The sequence below is a fragment of the Rattus rattus genome, chromosome X (assembly GCF_011064425.1).
Source record: "Rattus rattus isolate New Zealand chromosome X, Rrattus_CSIRO_v1, whole genome shotgun sequence".
NCBI lineage: Eukaryota > Metazoa > Chordata > Mammalia > Rodentia > Muridae > Rattus > Rattus rattus.
Window position 1 is genome coordinate 35,931,116 of NC_046172.1, and position 19,682 is coordinate 35,950,797.

Sequence of the window (19,682 nt, forward strand, 5' to 3'; positions counted from 1 at the left end):
TGATCTTTTAAGTCCTATCTCCAAAGTATGTGGTATCTTTGACAATAAGGTCTTATGTTATTTTAAATGGACAGTTAAGTTTCTAGGAGCATATGGAAATGAAAAAATGATAAAAATACACTGAGAGGTGAGAACTAACATAGGAAGCTGAGACTGAACTTGGAACTTGGGATACCTGATTTCTGAATAATCTCTAAGAGAGTTACATGGCTAATGGAAAAAAATGGAGAGCTGTGAAAGATGACAAAAAATTTGCAGTGATAAACTGATAGTCCCTAGAAAAAGAATAAAAATCTGTATCTTGCTAATTTATAGAAGCCTAGGGTTTTTTTCCATTTGTTTGTTTGTTTTGAGGTGCTCAAATTCATGTCAGTTAGATCTTTTAGGAGGAACAAAATCAATACTCAAAATTAAAGTCATTTTGAGTTTGTCCAATCAAGGAAAATCCAAACCTGTCCAAAAGTCATGTTCTATTCCTTATAGGGCTTTCATAGATAAAGGCAAATTAAGTAGACTCTCACAACCCTAGGATAGAAGATGCTTGGGGTATGTCGGGGTTGAGGAGCACTATGAAGAAGAATCAGCATGATTACACCACCCAAAATTCAGAAGAAAGAACGAATATTTACAACAAAATAAATATGTTTAAAGTGATTACAGAAGTAACAAAAGGCCCTGTATAAAATATTCCCAGCCAGATTAATGCAACTAGATAGTATTTCTAGAAATAGAAATATAATTACTAAAGGGGACAAAGTTCAATGGGTGGTTAAGGCAGGAGAACAGACTCAGGTGAAGGGAGACATAATGAAAAAATATTGAGGTCTCACCACCGGGATATAGACAAAGAAAACACAAAGCACTGAGGCATTGAAGAATAGACTGAAAGTGAATATATTTCTCTTCAATGGCAACAGATTCATTATATATATTCCAGGTACTGAGAGAAAAATAACCATCAATGTGGGGGGGTATACCATGATACATTATTAAAGGGTGAAGAACTGTACAAAGTGACAACAAACTTTTACTAAAAGAACTTCCTTTTTAAAAATTGTCCTTTTTTAAAATGTCCAGTTGGCATCCCCTCCTGGTCCACCCTCTGACTGTTCCTTATCCCATATCTCCTCCCTCATCTCCAAGAGCATGTCTTCACCCCTGACCCCCACGCCCACCCCACCAAACCTCCCCACTCTTGGGGACTTCAAGTTTCTCCAGGGTTAGGTGCATCTTCTCTCACTGAGTCCAGGCCCAGCAGTCCTCTGCTGTGTATGTGTTGTGGGCTTCATATCAGCTGGTGTATGCTGCCTGGTTGGTGACTCGGTATCTGAGAGATCTTGGGAGTCCAGGTCAGTTGAGACTGTTGTTCTTCCTATGGGGTCACGCTCCTCCTCAGCTTCTTCCAGCCTTTCCCTAATTCAACCACAGTGGTTCCTGACTTCTGTCCATTGGTTGGGTGTAAGTATCTGCTTCTGAATCGTTCAGCTGCTTGTTAGGCCTCTCAGAGGGCAGCCATGCTAGGCTCCTGTCTGTAAGCACACTGTAGCATCAGTAATGGTGTCAGGCCTTGGGGCCTCCCCTTGAGCTGGATCCCACTTTGGGCCTGTCACTGGACCTCCTTTTCCCAAGGCTCTTCTCCATTTTTGTCCCCGCAGTTCTTTCAGACAGAAAAAAATTGGGGTCAGAGCTTTTGACTGTGGGATGGCAACCCCACTTAATGCCCTGACTTTCTACTGGAGATGGACTCTACAAGTTACATCTCCCCACTGTAGGGCCTTTCATCTAAGGTACCCCCTTTGAGTCCTGACAGTCTCTCACCTCTCAGGTCCCTGGTACATTCTAGAGGGTCCTCCCAACCTCCTTCCTCCCAAGGTCACCTGCTTTCATTCTTTCTGCTGGCCCTCAGGGCTTCAGTCCTGCTTACCCAATTCCCCCAGTACCTGCTCATGTTTCCCCTAAAAGAACTACTAAAGAATACAGTTTGGGAGAGAAAGCCAGAGTTAGCAAAATGGCTCGGCACATAAGAGTGTTTGCTGTGCAAACCTGATAACGAGTTTTCCCCCGGCTTACATGGTAGAGGGAAGAACGGATACAGAATCTCAAAAGTTGTCCTCCGACTTCCAGGTGTGCACCATGGCATTCAGGTGAGTATACACACACACACACACACACACACACACACACACACACACACACACACACACACACACACACAAATACACACTAGTTATCATAAACAAACGTCAATTTTAAAACAAGAAAATCACCTTAAAAGGATGGTCTGAATATGAAGAAAAAAGAAGAATGGTGGGCAAAGAAACAGGAGTTATAATGGGTATTGTCATTAAAAACATGATGATTGAATACCAATAACTCCAACTTAAACAAAGCCTGCCTTACCTAAATTGAGCAAACTGGTTTTTTTTTTCTACCACCTCCAGAAAAACCACTGGAGCAAATATAAAGAGAATTTTGGTGGCATGAATTCATAAGAATAGCACAAAAATGGCAGGAAGAAGGGAAAAAGAAGGATAGCAGTTATAGAAGATAGAGCAAACTAAAAAAATAGTAAATGACTTATCCTGAGTTTGGGGTCTAGAGTAACTTGTAATTTTGTCAAAGAACCCTGAATTGGAGGCATGAGCTGTCTCTGAAAGGGATTGGGGAAAATAGTGGATTACACATTTGCTCACGCACTTGCGTATGTGCTCATACCCTCCCCCCAACACACACACACACACACACACACACACACACACTTTTTAATCCTTTTTTAATTAAAATATTACATCATTCCCCATCCTTCCTCTCTTCCATTCCAATTTCTCCCATGTCTCTTTAGTCCCTGCTCCCTCTCAAATTCATTTTCATTTTTTTCTTTATATATATAAACAAAGTATATAAATATATATTTAAAGAAAAATTGTATATTTTACTAAAATAAGATAGAACATGCTGAATCAATTTAGCATTGTTTGTATGTTCATCCCTGAGGAAAATTAATTCTCTTTCTCTCAGTAGTACTTAATTGAATATAGCTCTTCTGGATTGGGTCTCTGTGACATTTCCCCTACCCACATTGAATATCAACTATTGTTGTCATTGTTTGGGTACTATTTAGGCAGCCATATTGTCGTGATTCCATGGGTGTAGCTTTGCTTTCACAGCTAGAGAACAAAAATCTCATAGACTTTTTGGAGCTTTCTCTTGAGACCTATTTGAGAAAAAAAAATGTATCTTACTTCTACTGTATTGGAGGACCAATTTCTTTCCAAGCCAGACTTGGAGCTTTCCTATTTTAGAAAGATAGCTAAAATAGACAGGTCTTTCTTGTTTTGGAAAAAGTATAATAGACAAGTTCTGAACTAAAATCAAGGTCCTTTATGAAAAATGAAGATTGAGTCCATTTACATATAAAATACGAAGTCTCTCTGCACTCTTTTTTTTCTACCCTGTATACACAATGTTAATCAGCTTTATTCTCTTCTGAGATAATTCACAAGAAGTCACTTATCTGAATAATCTGACCCATCTCAAGGAAATACAAAAAGATAATTGCTCATAAGATTCTTCAAGGAAATTGGTCAGGCTGACTGTCTTAGGATGCATTTAAACATATTCAGATGAGATTTATTTAACAACAAAAAAAGCTGTGGAGTTGAATTTGTAACAACAATGTAGAAAATGAAGCAAAAGGCAAAATGGAAAATGATCTTCAGGATTCCAGGAGAGAATGTGTAGCCATGGTATACTCTGACCAATGAGCTAGAACTGTCTAGCCATAAAACTGTAATGGTAGTAGTTGACATAACAATTCACCCTCCATACTGGAAAGAAAACATACATTTTCTGAACCCAGAAATCAAGAACTATTAGTATAAGTGTACTGTTCAGAAATAAGGGAGTAAATCTAAGAGAACGATCCAACAACATTGAAAGTTGGTCCATCTGGCATTCAGAAAATGACAAGAGAGGAGTCGGACAGCAAACAATTATTTTTCTCAAGAAGTGTCATAGATTTTTATTGGCTCTATAAGCCATCTATATCTATAGTATTGAGAACATTAAAATGCAATGGTACACAGCCAATTAGACATTTCTAATTCAGAAACAAATGCAATATAGAAACCAAATGCTATGTAAAATAGCATGTAGAAAAAGAAGCAGTGAGAATTCAACAGTAAAGCATGTACTTAGCCCTCATGAGAACCTGGGTGAAATCTTTAGCTTCACACACACCCATCTACACACATGGCCAAAAGAGAAGAAAAATCACCCAATGGAATTAAAAGTTCATGCTACAGAACATATTAAATTGAGTTGTGATGGATATTTAAATATTAAGGCACTGAGATTAAAATGTATAACTTATAAACTGATAGAAGAGGAAAACTAAATTTAAGACATGGAACAGAGAGACTTTAAGTAGAGAGAGGATCATGCAATACAGGTACTATGAAGGGAGAAGTGGGGGGTTAGGTCATGGAACAGAGAGGGTTAAGTGGAGTGGGAAGGCAGGGTAGAGGAAGGGTAACAGGGAAGGATAACTAATATTAAAAGTTTTGCAAAAGCCACATAGAAGCTGATTATATGTAGAAGCTTCCAAAATATGTACAAATGAAGAGTTTAAATAGAGTTAACTTTTACAAGAGGATAAACCCATCCCACACATCATAGGCTATTAAACAAAAAGACCAGTGCCAGATGTGGATCGCTTCCCTTCCAGTTGTTGGTCCATGAGTTTGCATAGATTTTCCTTAAACAATACAGGGCAGTGGTTACCTTTCAGAACTTGATGAGCTGATCCCCATTGCTGAAGATATCACATATGTGAGTCATAGAATATGGTGAAGTCAGACGGGTACTCACCCGGAAACTTTATCCCTACTGGCTAGTTTTCACAGTGCTAGTAGGTGTTATGCACACCCAAGGGCGATAAGTAATCAACGTTCTTGTCTAGCTGTGAACTCTGAGAGTTAAAATAATGATCAGCCTGGCAAAATATAGCCAAGGTACCATAACTGCAGAAATGAGAGTAATTGACTGTGGGGCAGTAAAAGGCACCCTGGTTCCCCGTTGAGCAGGCTTGAACCCTGGAGACCCTGAAGGGACTGGTAGGCATTTCTCCGGGCTCCCAGGAAAACAGGCTGGTCACATAGATTTGTGACCATCAGTAACTTATGGGCAATTCCCCAAGCCCCTTTACAGGTAGAGGTTGTGAGCACAGGTCACATAGGTTCAAGATCGAACTCTATTAAAATGAGGTATCCAAAGGCCTGGAGGCTTAACCAATAACCTTTCCTTCCCAGACACTCTTCCCTGCAAAGGATATTTAATCTTGGGCCTACTCATCCACTTTCCACCATGACAATAAAATGCCTTGAAACCACAAACTGTCTCTTTTCATCGGGATCTCCCCTGGGGAGCCATAGAGTAGAGAAGCCCTTCTCCCGAGGATGGCCTCCTTGTGTTCCCAGTGGTGGCAGCCACCAAGCCAAAGACTCTTCCCCCACGAGACCAGCCCGAGCTTCCTCCCCTCCCTCTTTGGCCCCAGACTAGATCCAGCCCTGTGGGTCTCCACTCCATTCTTAGCTCTTTGGCAGCATCCCAGAGGTTCCTGGATGCCCAAGAGCCTGAGAATCAGTCAGCCCTAGCCTCCTTGCAGGACTGGGAATCCCCAACTGGTTCTGGCTATGTCCTGAGATCAGTCTGTGTTTCCCCACAGCTGGAGCAATGTCCACGGCTTCCCACAGCCAGATACTGGCAGAGCCCTGTGTTGGAGCAGACATGGGACCTCACTAACCTACAACTGACCATTTTGTGATTGGATTTAAATCCCATTCCTTAAATCAGAATTCATGCTCAGAACTGATGACTGGGACAAGAACCCCTGGCCTACTAGGTCATTAACCCTAAGGGATAACATATTACTATAACTCAATTAAATCATCATAGTATTAGAGTACAGCTTAAATACTTGTCTTTACAGTTACATACTAGTACAATTCTCAGTCTTCTTGGAGAAACTTTTTATTTGCAGTAGATGGAAATGAATACAAACTCACAACTGCTCAAAATCACAAGGAATAAGAGATTTAGTGTGTTAGCACATATATATCAGACTTTCTCCCTTCAACATTATGGATAATCATGAAAGAGGGTGAAGAAAATTTATAAGGTGGTGAATAACTACAAGAAAACAGCGTTTTCCAGGTGCAACATGAAACTGCACAGAAAAACTTAAAACAGCTGAGACATCATGCAGAGGAGTTGCATAAGATCAAGCCATCGGGAGTCCCAACATGGATATGGGAGTATCACGTGAGTAAATTTTCTTGGGGAGATATGACACATGAGAAAATATCTATCTACTCCAAGAAGAGAACCCATGGCAGATCAAACTCCACTTGGTGAACCAATAAGCTTCTATTGAAGTTACTAATGAAAGACCCCCAAACTTGGGGAGACTCTCGCTCCAGTCACGGGTTGGGGTACCCCCAGGAAACACGAAGTAGCCGGGTCTGGATGTAATCACAAGAGGCAGTTTTATTTTATTCGAGATCTCAAAATGGGCTGACACGATCCCACACAGGAGATTGAGTCAAGCCCCGACCTCTCCCTAGGCAGGAGCTTATAGGGGAAAGCCAGGGGTTTCGTGGGTGGATACACATGATTGGCTAATACAAAAGGGTGCATAAAGTTACTATTGGCACGGAGTTACGTCAACAAAGCATACGTGTAATCTAGCATCTCAGCAATGTGGGCAGGGCAACTCATCTCACTGCAGCAGGGGGATGACCCATCCTCAGGGAGTGAAGGAAGGGGAGGGGGTGGCTCCAGATGGCCAGTGTCCTTGGGAGCTGATAGTCGGGCCGGTGAGCCCTATCTCAAATTCTCTCAGGCATGTCTGGACTTTGTTTGAGACTAACTTTTTGAAATTTAACTCTTCACTAACAGGAGTGTGAATGAAGGGTTTACTTACAGGAGCAGCAATGGTGACCCAAAGCAACTGCCAGAAAGCCCATTCTGACGGGGGTGATTCCTCATTGAAGCCACAACCCTGAAGCTTTCTGCAGTGTTTGGAGATAGCTCAAGTCCTCTAGTTCTGTCTGCAACTCAGCTAGCCAGTTTCCTCCCCCAGAAACTCTTTTCACCCTGAAAGCTGGGGAGGAACTTTGGGGACATTCTGTGTTTATACTTTCCCATTTTGTTTTCCTCCTCATGAGCATCCTCCTGCTTCCTGGGGTGAATTTCTTCATTTGGAGGAAACTGCTATACAACAGAGGGGCTCATGAAGTCCAACATTTAGTGAGGGAGTATTGGTAATTGGTGGCTGCTCGGGGAGTGGAATCAGTATCTTTAAGGATGAAAGCCCTGGTAAGTTGTCCATACTCTAATGGATGGCTCCATATATTACATACATATGTACAAATATCAGTGAAATATATACAATAAGTACAGATATTAATATAACTAATATATTGCTTTCACAAAGTCAGATGTTTTAATATGAAGTCCAATATTTAAATCCTACTCAATTTTCTTATAAGATTCTATATTCCTTTTATCATTTGGGATGAAGGTTTTCTGTGTGGTTCACACAGAAAGTTTTGCCAAAGGAAGAACAGAATACTTTTTATCTATGATTGCACGGCGTGAATAACAGTAAAAGTTGTACCAAATTAATCCACAAGCTCAGTTTGGACATGTTTGAGTCTGACTTTCAATAGAGTATATGATAAATAACAGATAAAACACACCTCATATATTCATTTTTCTCTTGAAAGAATAACAAGTTTGTTGTTTCATTATTTGATATTTGAATGAAAATGAGACCATAGATACTCCTAGGTATGGTTGAGGAGAAGGAATTCATTGTAGATATGGTGGAGAGCACAACTAGAGGCATCTGGAAGAGTTCAGAGTAGGGAGAAAAGTACACTAAACATGGTCAGCAGACTGAGCTTGACCATGAGAGAGGGAGAACAAGAGAGCAAGGAAGAGAGGAAGACAAGAGAAGACCAAGAAAGCATGTGGCCCTAATAGCAGGGTTACAGAAGAAAGAGAAGCTGGGGGAAGGGAAATACAGCCCTGGGCTGGAGAGGCTTAGGTTTGGGGATGGGGAGAGTGGTTGAGAACTGCTAAGAGGAGTCACAAGCACTGAGTCTAGAGACCAAGCAGACACTTTGGCATGCTAGATGGGCACCACAGTTAGCCATTTGTTCTCAGATTCTTTGGGACCTGACATTATTATTGTACATGAAGTCCCATCAAATGATAAGAGTAATTGACAGGATAAGTCATCAATTCATCTATTTATTTCGAAGTCAAATTTTGTGACAATGAAGGCAATCATAACAAGGGAACATTTGGGATTTTTGGCTTCTGAAATGCATAGGCTAATAATGGGATAGGATTTCCACAGTGCTTATAAATAAGAATTAGAAGAGTGTGCATTTTAAATATAGAACCTGCCCGAACTGTATACTTTAAGAGATGGCCTCAAAACAGGAGGCTGCCATGGAACTTAGGTTGTACCTTCTTTCTTTTGATTGAATGTATTAAATATTGAAAACATAATCTGAAACATTGGATCTAGTACTGAAACATTGGATCTAGTACTGGATCTCTGTTATATATGTTCACCAAAAGTGAATTTAAAAATCTTTGCAATTTAAATGTATTAAAACAAACTGAATCAGATACTTTGTTAGAAGAGAAGTGAGTGTTGCATTTTCTCCAGGAATTTGGACTGCATTGCTACTTTGTTGGCATATTATGTGGATCTCCTCATATGCAACCATTTTACTTAGAACAGTTCCTCCGCCACCGCCCCCTTACATGATTTGCACATCAAAACCACTTGTAAGTCTTTAGGAAATAACCATGCCTGAGATTATGCCCCCAGAAAGCAACATAACCATGTAGGTTCTTCCTTCTCAAGTCACCTTATCACAGAGAAAAGTCTGAGAAATCCTGAATTGCAGTGTGCAATTTAAGCTTCTTCTGTTCCTTTTTTCTGTCTTCAAATATTTAGATAGGGTCTCTCTATAGTTCAGCCTGGTCTTAAACTTGTGATTCTCCTGCCTCATCCTCCTGAGAGATGAAATTAGAGGCATATAAAATCATGCACAGCTCAATTAAAGCTTCTTAAACTTTTCAAATCCCCTGAATTTTAAGAGCTTTCTAAAATCAGAGAAGGCCATTTCTCTTGTTACAATTAATACTTTTAAATGAAGGGAGGAGCTTTGTTATTTCTTCCTCTAAAGTTGGGAAGCCTCTGACTCCCTCTCCTCTCCCTCTCCCTCTCCTCCCTCTCTTTCTCCTTCCCTCTCCTCCTCCCTCTCCCCCCCCTCCCTCCCTCTCCCTCTCCCTCTCTCTCCCTCCCTCCATCCCTCCTTCTCTCCCTCTCTCTCCCTCCCTCCCTCTCCCTCCTCTCCCCTCCCTCTCCCTCTCCCCTCTCCCTCTTCCTCTTCCTCTCCCTCTCTCTCCTTAGCCTTTTCTATTTGCTTCCTACTCACTCTATTTTCCCAACAATTTAAATATTTGCCATGATCCCCAGGAAGCACAAAGAGTGGACACCCAGCCCCACTTCTCTCACATGACTCATCCTAAAAGCTGTTTGCCAAATGAATCTCTGCTTCTTGTTTCAGACTTCGTGCAGGGGCATCCAGAGCCCTGAGCAACAATGCCTGTTCTAGCTCGACACCCACTCCGTCCCGCCTAGCATCCTCCTCTCTATTCAAAACCAAGCCAGAAGGAAAACAAGGCATTTGTCCCCAACAGTTTGCAAACCAGTCATGCTTTTGCAACATATGTAGATTAGCATTCAGCAATCTGGGACTCATGAAACCAGTTCCCTAAGCTTTTAGCAAATATGCTTGCAGCCTTTACGAACATTTGGGATTTGCAGCTCCGGGAATATGTAGACTAATGATGGGATAGTGATTTCACAGTTCTTATAAATGAAGAATTAGAAAATGTCCATGTCTCTAGGCAGTAAATTGTGGCCCCATTTAGAGATATTTTATAGACATTTGCCCCCAAACTTTCCCAATGGAGCACAATTTGGCTTTGTTTTGAGCTGAATTGCATAATTTCTGCTTAACAATGGAGGTTGAAATACAGTGAGGGTTTGAAACGAAGCATTAGATCTAGATCTGCCTATTGTACAGTGGTACATTTGCTAGAAAAAGTGCTCTGATAAGTAAACTCCATAGCTGTAAGTTGGGTAAGAGACAAAGTTGCTATTCCCTGCTTGATATAATAACCATGGAGGAAAAGGGAGCTAGCAGACATCTGAGATAAAGCAAAGAGGAATCCAAGACCAACAACCTTCTGACATTCAGGCAGGACGGCAATAACCATTGGTTCAACCTCTAGGCAGATAGCAAGATTTTCAGTCTACTTAATTTATTATTTGCTTTGGACTGCCACGGGCAGTTGAAATATTTTGCACTTAGAACTCAAGAGGACTTGTACTTCTGTTTCAGCTCCCTTGGACTATTATTACCACTAAAACTAGCTCAACCTAGCCTCCTGAAAGAAGGCAAGTTTATGACTCACTAGTCCCACACATCTAGAGGCTAGACAACCTACTAGAGAATAAACACACATAGCTAACTGAAAGTTGACTGTAGCCAAGGAAGTCTAGAAATTCTCTTGTCAACTCTAATTATGAGATAAAGTTCAACTCATTGCTTTAAACTATTAGGATACCATAAAAACTCAATTATATAATGCCTGACAGAATAAAAGCCCAGTGATGACTGATGATAGTATAAAAAATATTGACATATTGCATAAGACCTGGAGGCAAATGAGACTGATAGGCGTATGTTGTCTAGTTTAAACAGATTATAGAGTACTGGCTCTACAGTGTTCTGGAGTTTTTTAACCTCCCCAGGAAGATTTATTCATTTTTAATTTTTACATTTGAATGTTTTGCCTGCATGTACGTATGTGCATGCTATGTGGTTTAGGAGATGGAATTATTCACTTGACAAATTTTGATTTGATTATTAATATGTATCAGGTATTATTCTATCATCTGAGGATACAGTGGCATAAAAGAAAACAAAGCTCCTACTTCCCTATGGAACTCGCAAGTGTATGACAACTGTGAACTGCTGGGGTTGTATAGAGGCTAGGAAACAAGCCATATCTGTGTACATATTTTCATCCAAGCCAGAAATCAAAATCATTTTCTTCATTATTTATAAAAGTAGGACAGCTCAGTGAGGAAAATGGGAGGACAAATCATTTGGAGAATGATAACTGGCTAGTTGAGAAGGGCGTTGTGGCCTCATCAAAATGTAGAGCAGGGCTACTCAACCCAGGCTTGAGATTAGGTAATTCCTTGATGTATAGAGAGGGCTTCCCTGTGCATTACAGGATATTTGGTTGCATTTATGGTGTCTACTCATTGGATGTCAGTAGCATTTTCCAATTGTGATAACCAAAACAGCATAGATATTGCTGAGTGTCCCTAAAGAAGTGGCTGAATATAGTCGAGACTCTGTGACAGAGCATAGAAGAATAAGATAATATGAAAAACTGGAGAACATGAGGTTTTTTATTTGTCATTTGTAACTATTGGGATAAAGCTAGTTGCCGTACCAAATGAATGTTCAAGCTATATTATATAAAAATATCTTTTATTTGCCTGAAGTAATTTTAATAGGATATTTTATTTATTTACATTTCAAGTGTTATCCCCTTTCCAGGTTTCCCCTCTGCAAACCCCCTATCCCATCCCTCTACTACTGCTCCTATGAGGGTGCTCCCTTACCCACTCATCCATTCCCTCCCACCTCCTCACCCTGGCATTTCCCTACACTGGGGAGACAAGCCTTCACAGGACCAAGGGCTGCTCCTATTGATGCTGAACAATGTTATCCTCTGCTACATATGTGGTTGGAGCCATGGGTCCCTCCATGTGGACTCTTTGGTTGGTGGTTTAGAAACTGGGGCTATGGGGGTCTGGTTGGTTGATATTGTTGTTCTTCTTGTGGGGTTGCAAACCCCTTCAGCTCCTTCAGTCCTTTCTCTAAGTCCATCATTGTGATCCCTGTGCTCTGTCCAATGGTTAGCTGCTAGTATTGTTGTCTGTATCAGTAAGGCTCTAGAAGAGCTTCTCAGGAGACATCCATATCAGGTTGTCAGCAAGCACTACTTGGCATCAGCAATAGGGTCTGGGTTTGGTGTCTATATATGGGATGGATTCCCAGGTGGGGCAGTCTCTGGATGGCCTTTCCTTCAGTTCTTATCTCAGAGGCTTACTGACTCTGTTTGGTACCCTAAGCTCATCCTCTCTAGCTCTTTCAGAATTCTGGCTGACTAGTTCAACTCAGCTGTTCTGGCCCAAACTCCTCTCCAAGCTGACTGATTCAAACAGACTTCTCTCAGAATCTGATATTTTGCTTTGCTTGGCCTTAAACTAACTCTGGCAATCTGTTCTAATCTTCTGGTTCCTTTTCATTCTTTGGCTCATTCTGTCTTCACCTGCAACCCATGTTTGTAAAACTGCCCAGTAAAATTGCCTTCTCTCTGTGGCTCTGGCTCTGGCTCTGGCTCTGGCTCTGGCTCTCTGTGTGCGTGTGCGTGTGCGTGTGCGTGTGCGTGTGCGTGTGCGTGTGTGTGTGCGTGTGCGTGTGCGTGTGTGTGCGTGTGCGTGTGCGTGCGCGTGCGTGCATGCGTGCGTGCGTGCGTGCGTGTGTGTGTGTCTGTACTGCTCTTCTTAAAACTCCTTTGCTGTTCTTATGAGAGTTTGGTGTATTCTATCTCTGATTCATTCTGTTAAACCTCTGATTAATTACTTTGTCTGCCCCTCAATTATACATGATTAAGCTAAACATGGTTTGCTTCTTTCTATAAACTAGCTTTACTTACATTGTTAGGGATTAAAAGTGTATTCTCAGAGCATGTCTGTATTCCTGCTATAGCAGCTATGTTGCTCAATTACAATTCTGCTACATCTTCCTCCTTTCTCTTCAAGCTCAAAATTGTGCATAGTTTAATTTTTACAATATAAACAACTATCAACCCACTAACAGTCCTAATGTCATTATGAAGATGTGTTGATCATTCATAACCGCAGTCCTGATCATCTGTCCTTCAACGAATATTCATTTCAGCATCAAGGTTTGACAGTCTGCCAGTCTGATGAATGGTCTGTTCTTTTTCAAGGCAGTTTGTTGAGTTATGAGTTATCTGTGTGGTTGTCTTTCTTTGTCTGTTCCTTCCTTTAATTGTGCCTTTTTGACTGGAAGCCTCTCTTACTTAGATTGGTTCTTTATCGATTTTGATGAAAGACATAATCTTTCATCACCTGTGGAAATATAAACAAAACCTCTTCCCAACTGACTTTCATTCTGATATTCAAACATCTTTATAGTATACCAGTTGGTAGAATTTAATAGCTTTTTTCCTAATCCAGTGTCTTTCAGTTAATCTTATTCCCATTTCTGTTTGTTAAAGTATAATTAGGTCTTTATGAATCCACACATAAACTAGGCACTTAGGCAGCCAAGTTCCATACTCCCCTCCACTACAGTGAGCCTGGCTTCTCACCCATTTAAATATAGATATAATGAAGCCATCTTACAGAAGATGTCAATATGCAATGCCAGTTAAAATAGGTATTTGTTTTCTGAGATTGAAGGAATAGTAATCTGAGCTCCGCACTATGATAGTGGATCTCTTTCCCAGAAGTCTATAAGGCTTTATTCTTCCAATTTGACTTTCTGGTCCCACACATTTAATTTGTCTTACACTTTGTTTTACTGGGGCTAATGTGCCAATCCCAACAAACCGTGGAGGTGCCTTCTGAAAACGACAATGTAGATTCCAAGATTCTCATGAGATTATAGTTTCATTAGCTCCTATGCCCAATAAACATTCAATTCCAATTGTACTTAATTTTAATTTTAACGTAATTTTAATTTTGGTCTCTGATCAGTGATAAAAGTTTTCAAAACAAAAGAACAAACAAAAACCTATCTTTGAATACCTCCAACTGGGCTGCTTTGCCTTTGACATACGGGAGCAATTGAAGCTGTCTCCTGATTTAAAGTGTTTATTTTTCTTAACATAATCCATAATCTCAATCTTTCCCTTGAAGTCTTCATCTATATTTCCTGGATGCACAATGAATCCTTAAGAAGTTAGGCTACTTCTTCCTAAAACCATTCCTACTATCTTTGAGAGTAGAGATCCATGAACTCTAATGGGTATTTTATAGCTTTGAATTTTTGGTGGTAATGTGAGATTTTTACTTAAGGCTAAGTCTAGGACAGCATTTCCTTCTGTAACACACATTAGATCGCCAATAACTAGCTTAGTGTTCTTTCCTTGTTTGTGGATTACTGAAAGGATATACCAGGCTTATGTTGTTTGTTTCATGGGGGTACAAGCTAACCCCCTTAGGGAATTTCCTGTATTTATAGGATTATCTCATAGGAAGTTTCCCATCAGTAAGGGATTACCTCAAATATCCCTTGCTGATCTGTACTTCTTAGTCCAAAGCCTATCCTTACCACACCTTCTACAAATCCCTGAAGGCTGGGGTCTTCTAGAGCACTATCTAGGAATATCTTGCCTACAATCTCTTTTCAAATGACCTCATATCCTACACTCAAAGCAATGGACATATTGATATCTAAGTTTATAGGCCATTGCTTGACCAATTACACAGTCATTAGGGTCAATATCAGCAGTAGTTCTACTCATCCTTGGGTACTGATTGAGCTTTTAAAGTTCTAAGAACTTTTTTACACTCTGTTTCCTTCTACAGACTAACTTTACTTACACTGTTAGTGATTAAAGGTGTATATTGAGAGCATATCTCTAATACAGACAGAGTAGCCATGTTGTTATATTAAAATTCCTTTACAGTAATGTCATGGAAATTATTTCTTATTCACACACCACTATATCATAGTACTTGAATTCCGTTTACACTCCATTGTGTAAAATTCATGTAGTTCCATGGGAAGCTAGAAAAGTTCATTGTAGTTTGGTGCACATCAAGAAGAGACATGGGATTTGACGAATAGCTCTCAATTCTTATTCATAATCTTAATTGTATTGGTCACCGGAGAGTATTTTTATAGAAATTATAAATAGAAATTCCTTATTTGGGTGAAGGGTCAGAAGTAAATACAACTTTAGAGGAAATAACGTTTCCATTGCATGACTGACAGACTGCACATAAAAACTGTCCTGTGAAGTTACATTCCAGTAGTAGTAGCCTTTTACAGATTCCTTCTAAGCATGCCTTTTCACAGATTTCAACTTTGAGGAAAATTACTCACAATATAATTGCAACTATTTCTTGAATTTCTACCATGTGCTTGGAATCCTACTAAATAAATATATTGCAAATGTTGTTCTCAAATAAGCTTCTCTACACCCTTGGAAACTTTGCACTTCATTCTGTAGGTGAATAATTGTATTTCCAGAACTTTGGTGGCATGCTAAATCCATGCAGCTTGTTGAGGGCAAAACAGACATCCAAATGAATTTCTTTCTCACTTCAAAGTTCAGGCTTCTCTTACACCCAATGCTTTTCTTTCACAGGAGTCTTAATTTCAAGGGGACTTACTGACCTTCATATAAATATTTTGGTGTTACTTAAGGTTGTTATCACAAGTCAAAAAGAACAATTTGAAAGGAAACAATGTCATTATGTATCAAAAATAAGAATAAAGTTTTTTTTTTCTGAAAGCTTAAAGAAATCCTTCATAGCCCATAAAAATGCTACTTTCTTTTCAGGAAAGGGAGGGGAAAGAGGGGGTACTCTCATTTGCTCAAAAAAAAAGTAACATGGGAACTCCCATATATTACCTTTGAATACAATGTCTATGCAGTGGTTGCATGAATATTTATTTATGCTGTGACCTTTCTACACACAAGAAAAATAGCTTCTTTTATCTAAGTCTCCTAGGGTAAAATGACTTTTGTGAATGAAGTAAAGTCAGAACACTTTTGTCAACATCGTTTATCTTCTTCACTGTGTTTCATAGGTTTAGGGCACACAGAGAAACTAAGGAGCATTTTGTTCCACCAAAGATCATTTGGTGTGTGCAAAACCAAACCAAACCACCCACCATACCAAATAAATACAAATATGAGAATGTCTCGTTATTGTTATTTATAGTGCATAAGGAATGGTTTTTCACGTGATATTTCTCTTTTTTCCCTCATCTTGTGTGGTGAAGGCAATCCTTTCATTTTATAATTTGCCAGCCCCATCACATAGAAACTAGAGTTTTAACAGCTAGCATGAAATCATAGACATAGACTCAGTGCTTTAAAAAAAATTACTTTCTCAAATCTCCCTTTTCCTTGGTTGTGTTGAAGATCTATACTTCATGTTGTTTTAATGTTGATGTGCAATCATTGCCTCCAATTTTGTCACACAGTGTACTCTACAGGAAGTTCCCATTGTAAGAGATTTATGGCACTCCTGGTGAAAGATTCAATCAGAATTTGGAGGATGTAAATGAGTGAGAGTGGTTTATTAGATTTTTCTTGAAAAAAAAATCTCTTATTTGAAGCTTCTATACTAAACATGAAAAAAATCAGAATCTTCACTTTCTTGGACTTTTCTATTAAGAAAAATTTGCAGTGCACTACACACTCTTCTGTAAAATAAACACTTTCCAATCTTAATGTATTTTTATATGCACAGATGCCCAGGAAACAAATTGAGAGATATTGTTTCTACTTATATTACAGGGCTGTCTTCTCTCTGCTTTCCTCCCCTTTAAAGAACAGCTCCTGCACCATCTAAAACAGAGAACTATGGTGCAACACCCCAGGATAAAACTATCCAACTTTTCCAGTGCTCCCCCCATAATTCATTCTAATGAGTGTTTCTTCTAGTACAAAACCCACAATGACCCTCTGATTTGGTTACTATTTTGTGAATTTTATACAGGGCAAAATTAAGGTTTAGAAAAAAATTTGAAGGTTTGTCAAGAATAATATAGTTAGTTATTTGTTAACATAGATATTTGAATCTAGGTTGATCTCCTGCTAAGACTTAATGCATTTTTCACTTGTCCACTAATGTCAGGGCTCCTTTCCTTCTATATTTGAGCATATTTGGAAGTAGGCCATTGAGCGAATACTGTGTCAATGGTCATCAGCAGATGTGTCCTTAAACTAGGGCTATCTTTAGAACTCCTGATGCTCTTTTGGATTACCACAACTTGGTTATCCCCAAATAGTAACATTCGGATCCTGAATGCTTGATGGTCTAAAGGGGTAGACTCAATTCCCATACAAGTTTGATAGTTTAGAGAAAGCCACATAGAATTTGGCTACTTGGTGGTTTTACTTAAGTTGATAAAGGAACCTGAACAACCTTCTTCAGCTTCAATTCCCTCCAGTGCTACTGCACTTAATGATTTAAATTTATTTTAATATTTGAAACCTCAATTTTATTTATTAGTGTGACTGAAAATTAATAGTTTCTAGTGTGCATGCATAAATAAAACTGATTTTTTTCATAGTGTTGGAAGTGTTTTAGACTGACAGTACTCCCAAGACATAGTAAAAACCATGTGGATTTTTTTATGTTGAAGGTTACTGGAAACATATGTAATTATAACATTAAAATCAGACATAATAAGTAAAGAATATTATTTGGGAACATCAAACAACAGCTTCTTTAGTAGAAATAGTTTCTCCTTTCTCTCAAATCACGATGGTGTCAGAGTCAATTAAATGCCCAGTCCACTGCAGTATAGAGAAGAATTGATGTATTAATTATACTTCAAATGTCCTATTTGTTAGATCAATCTAGGACTGGCATCTGGAAATTTGGATTCTGAGAGTGTTTCAACCACTTGCTTCACAATAGAAGACTGCTATGTCTGAACTGCTCATGCACCCAATATGGTTTTCCAGAGCTCTGTGTTTCTCGAAGTCTGAAATTTATCCAGAAATGTAGTTTTCTACTTTGACCAGTGTTCAATAGAAAGCTTGGGTCCTGGATCTCTAAGGAGCTTCTTTGGTAAATACTCTATTATCTGTTGCCACAACTCTTTGCTTGGGGAATTAGGTGTTTCCCATGTGACTTCATTTACAAAGGACTTTTAGAAGCCTGGGCCTGAGTTCTACCTGAACTACTCTAGGTAACTTTGCCGTCTATTGATTGTTCCCTGCATCTCTTCCTTGAAGCAAAAACAATATGTTTCAACCTGTGTTCCTTGAGTCCTTCAAGTAAACCTTCAAGCCAGAGAATAACCCAAGGAAATGTTTCCTCAGCTTTTGATCTTTCCTCATCTGTTCTGGAATTTTATACTGATATTCCTGTAGACTAAGTGTTTACTAGCTTCTAAAGATTGCATGCTAAAATCTAGATCCCCAAGTCATGGTGTTGTGGTGCGTGTTCTTCAGGAGATGAATCAATGTTCCCATGAACAAAACTGGTATCTGTTAAGAAACACTACAGTACAATCGTGTCTGTTATGTCCTATAATGGAGGGGCTGTCATGGCCATCAAGGGAAAGAACTGTGTGGCAATCGCTGCAGACAGGTGTTTCAAGATCCAGGCCCAGATGGTGACCATGGACTTCCAGAAGATCTTTCCTATGGGCCTGGCCGGCCTGGCAACTGATGTCCAGACAGTTGCATAGCATCTCAAGTTCCGACTGAACCTGTATTAGCTGAAGGAAGGTCTGTAGATCAAGCCTTACACCCCCCATGAGCATGGTGGCTAACTTCTTGTTTAAGAAAAGATTTGGTACCTACTACACAGAGCCTGTCCTTTCTGACTTGGACTCGAAGACCTTTAAATCCTTCATTTGCTCTCTGGACCTCATTGGCTGTCCCATGGTGACTGATGACTTTGTAGTCAGTGGTATCTGCTCCAAACAAATGTATGGGATGTGTGAGTCTCTCTGGGAGCCCAACATGGATCCAGTACACCTGTTTGAAACCATTTCTCAGGCCATGCTGAATGCTGTGGACCTGGATGCCATATCAGGCATGGACATCATTGTCTACATCATTGAAAAAGACAAGGTCACCACCAGGATGCTGAAGGCCCAGATGGTCTAACCTGTGTTCTGGTCCTTTCTCACGTTTGTTGCTTTTCTTTTTAATAAAATCACCTTTCTTTCAAAAAAAGGAAGAAAGAAAGAAAGAAAGAAAGAAAGAAAGAAAGAAAGAAAGAAAGAAAGACAGACAGACTTAGGAGATCCCCTCTCCTGCTTCTCTTATGTGAAAACAAGGAAAATGGTCATTTATGAACAGAGAAAGCAGGCTTTCATCAGAGAGTGAGTACCTGGATCTCTAACTTTCCAGTATACAGAATTATGAAAAGTAAGTTTTGGTGTTAATAACCGATCCAGATGGGTTACTTTCTTATAGCATACTGAACAGACAACAACAAATGTACATTTAGAAATGGTGTGGACAGTCTCACTAATAGAAACAAAAAAATCATTTATAACCTTAAGAAAAGCATATAAAGCCTGTCATCTGAGTATTTAGGAGACTATGTCAGGAGTGTCCTTTGTTTGAGGTTAGCTTTAACTACATGGTAAGACCCTATCTCAATTTTTTTTTATTATATAAGAGGGAAATTAGGCTTTAATTGGTACATTTTATCGATTGGTGTAACTATTATATTTCATAGGTTTAGAGCTGTTTTTCCCTTTGGGTTTGGT

At 39.5% G+C, this 19,682-nt stretch overlaps 1 pseudogene; it reads left to right on the plus strand.

The window, feature by feature from the left end:
- The first annotated feature begins 2,070 nt into the window (after positions 1–2,070).
- Positions 2,071–19,071, plus strand: LOC116887826 (annotated as a pseudogene).
- The last annotated feature ends 611 nt before the right edge of the window (positions 19,072–19,682 follow it).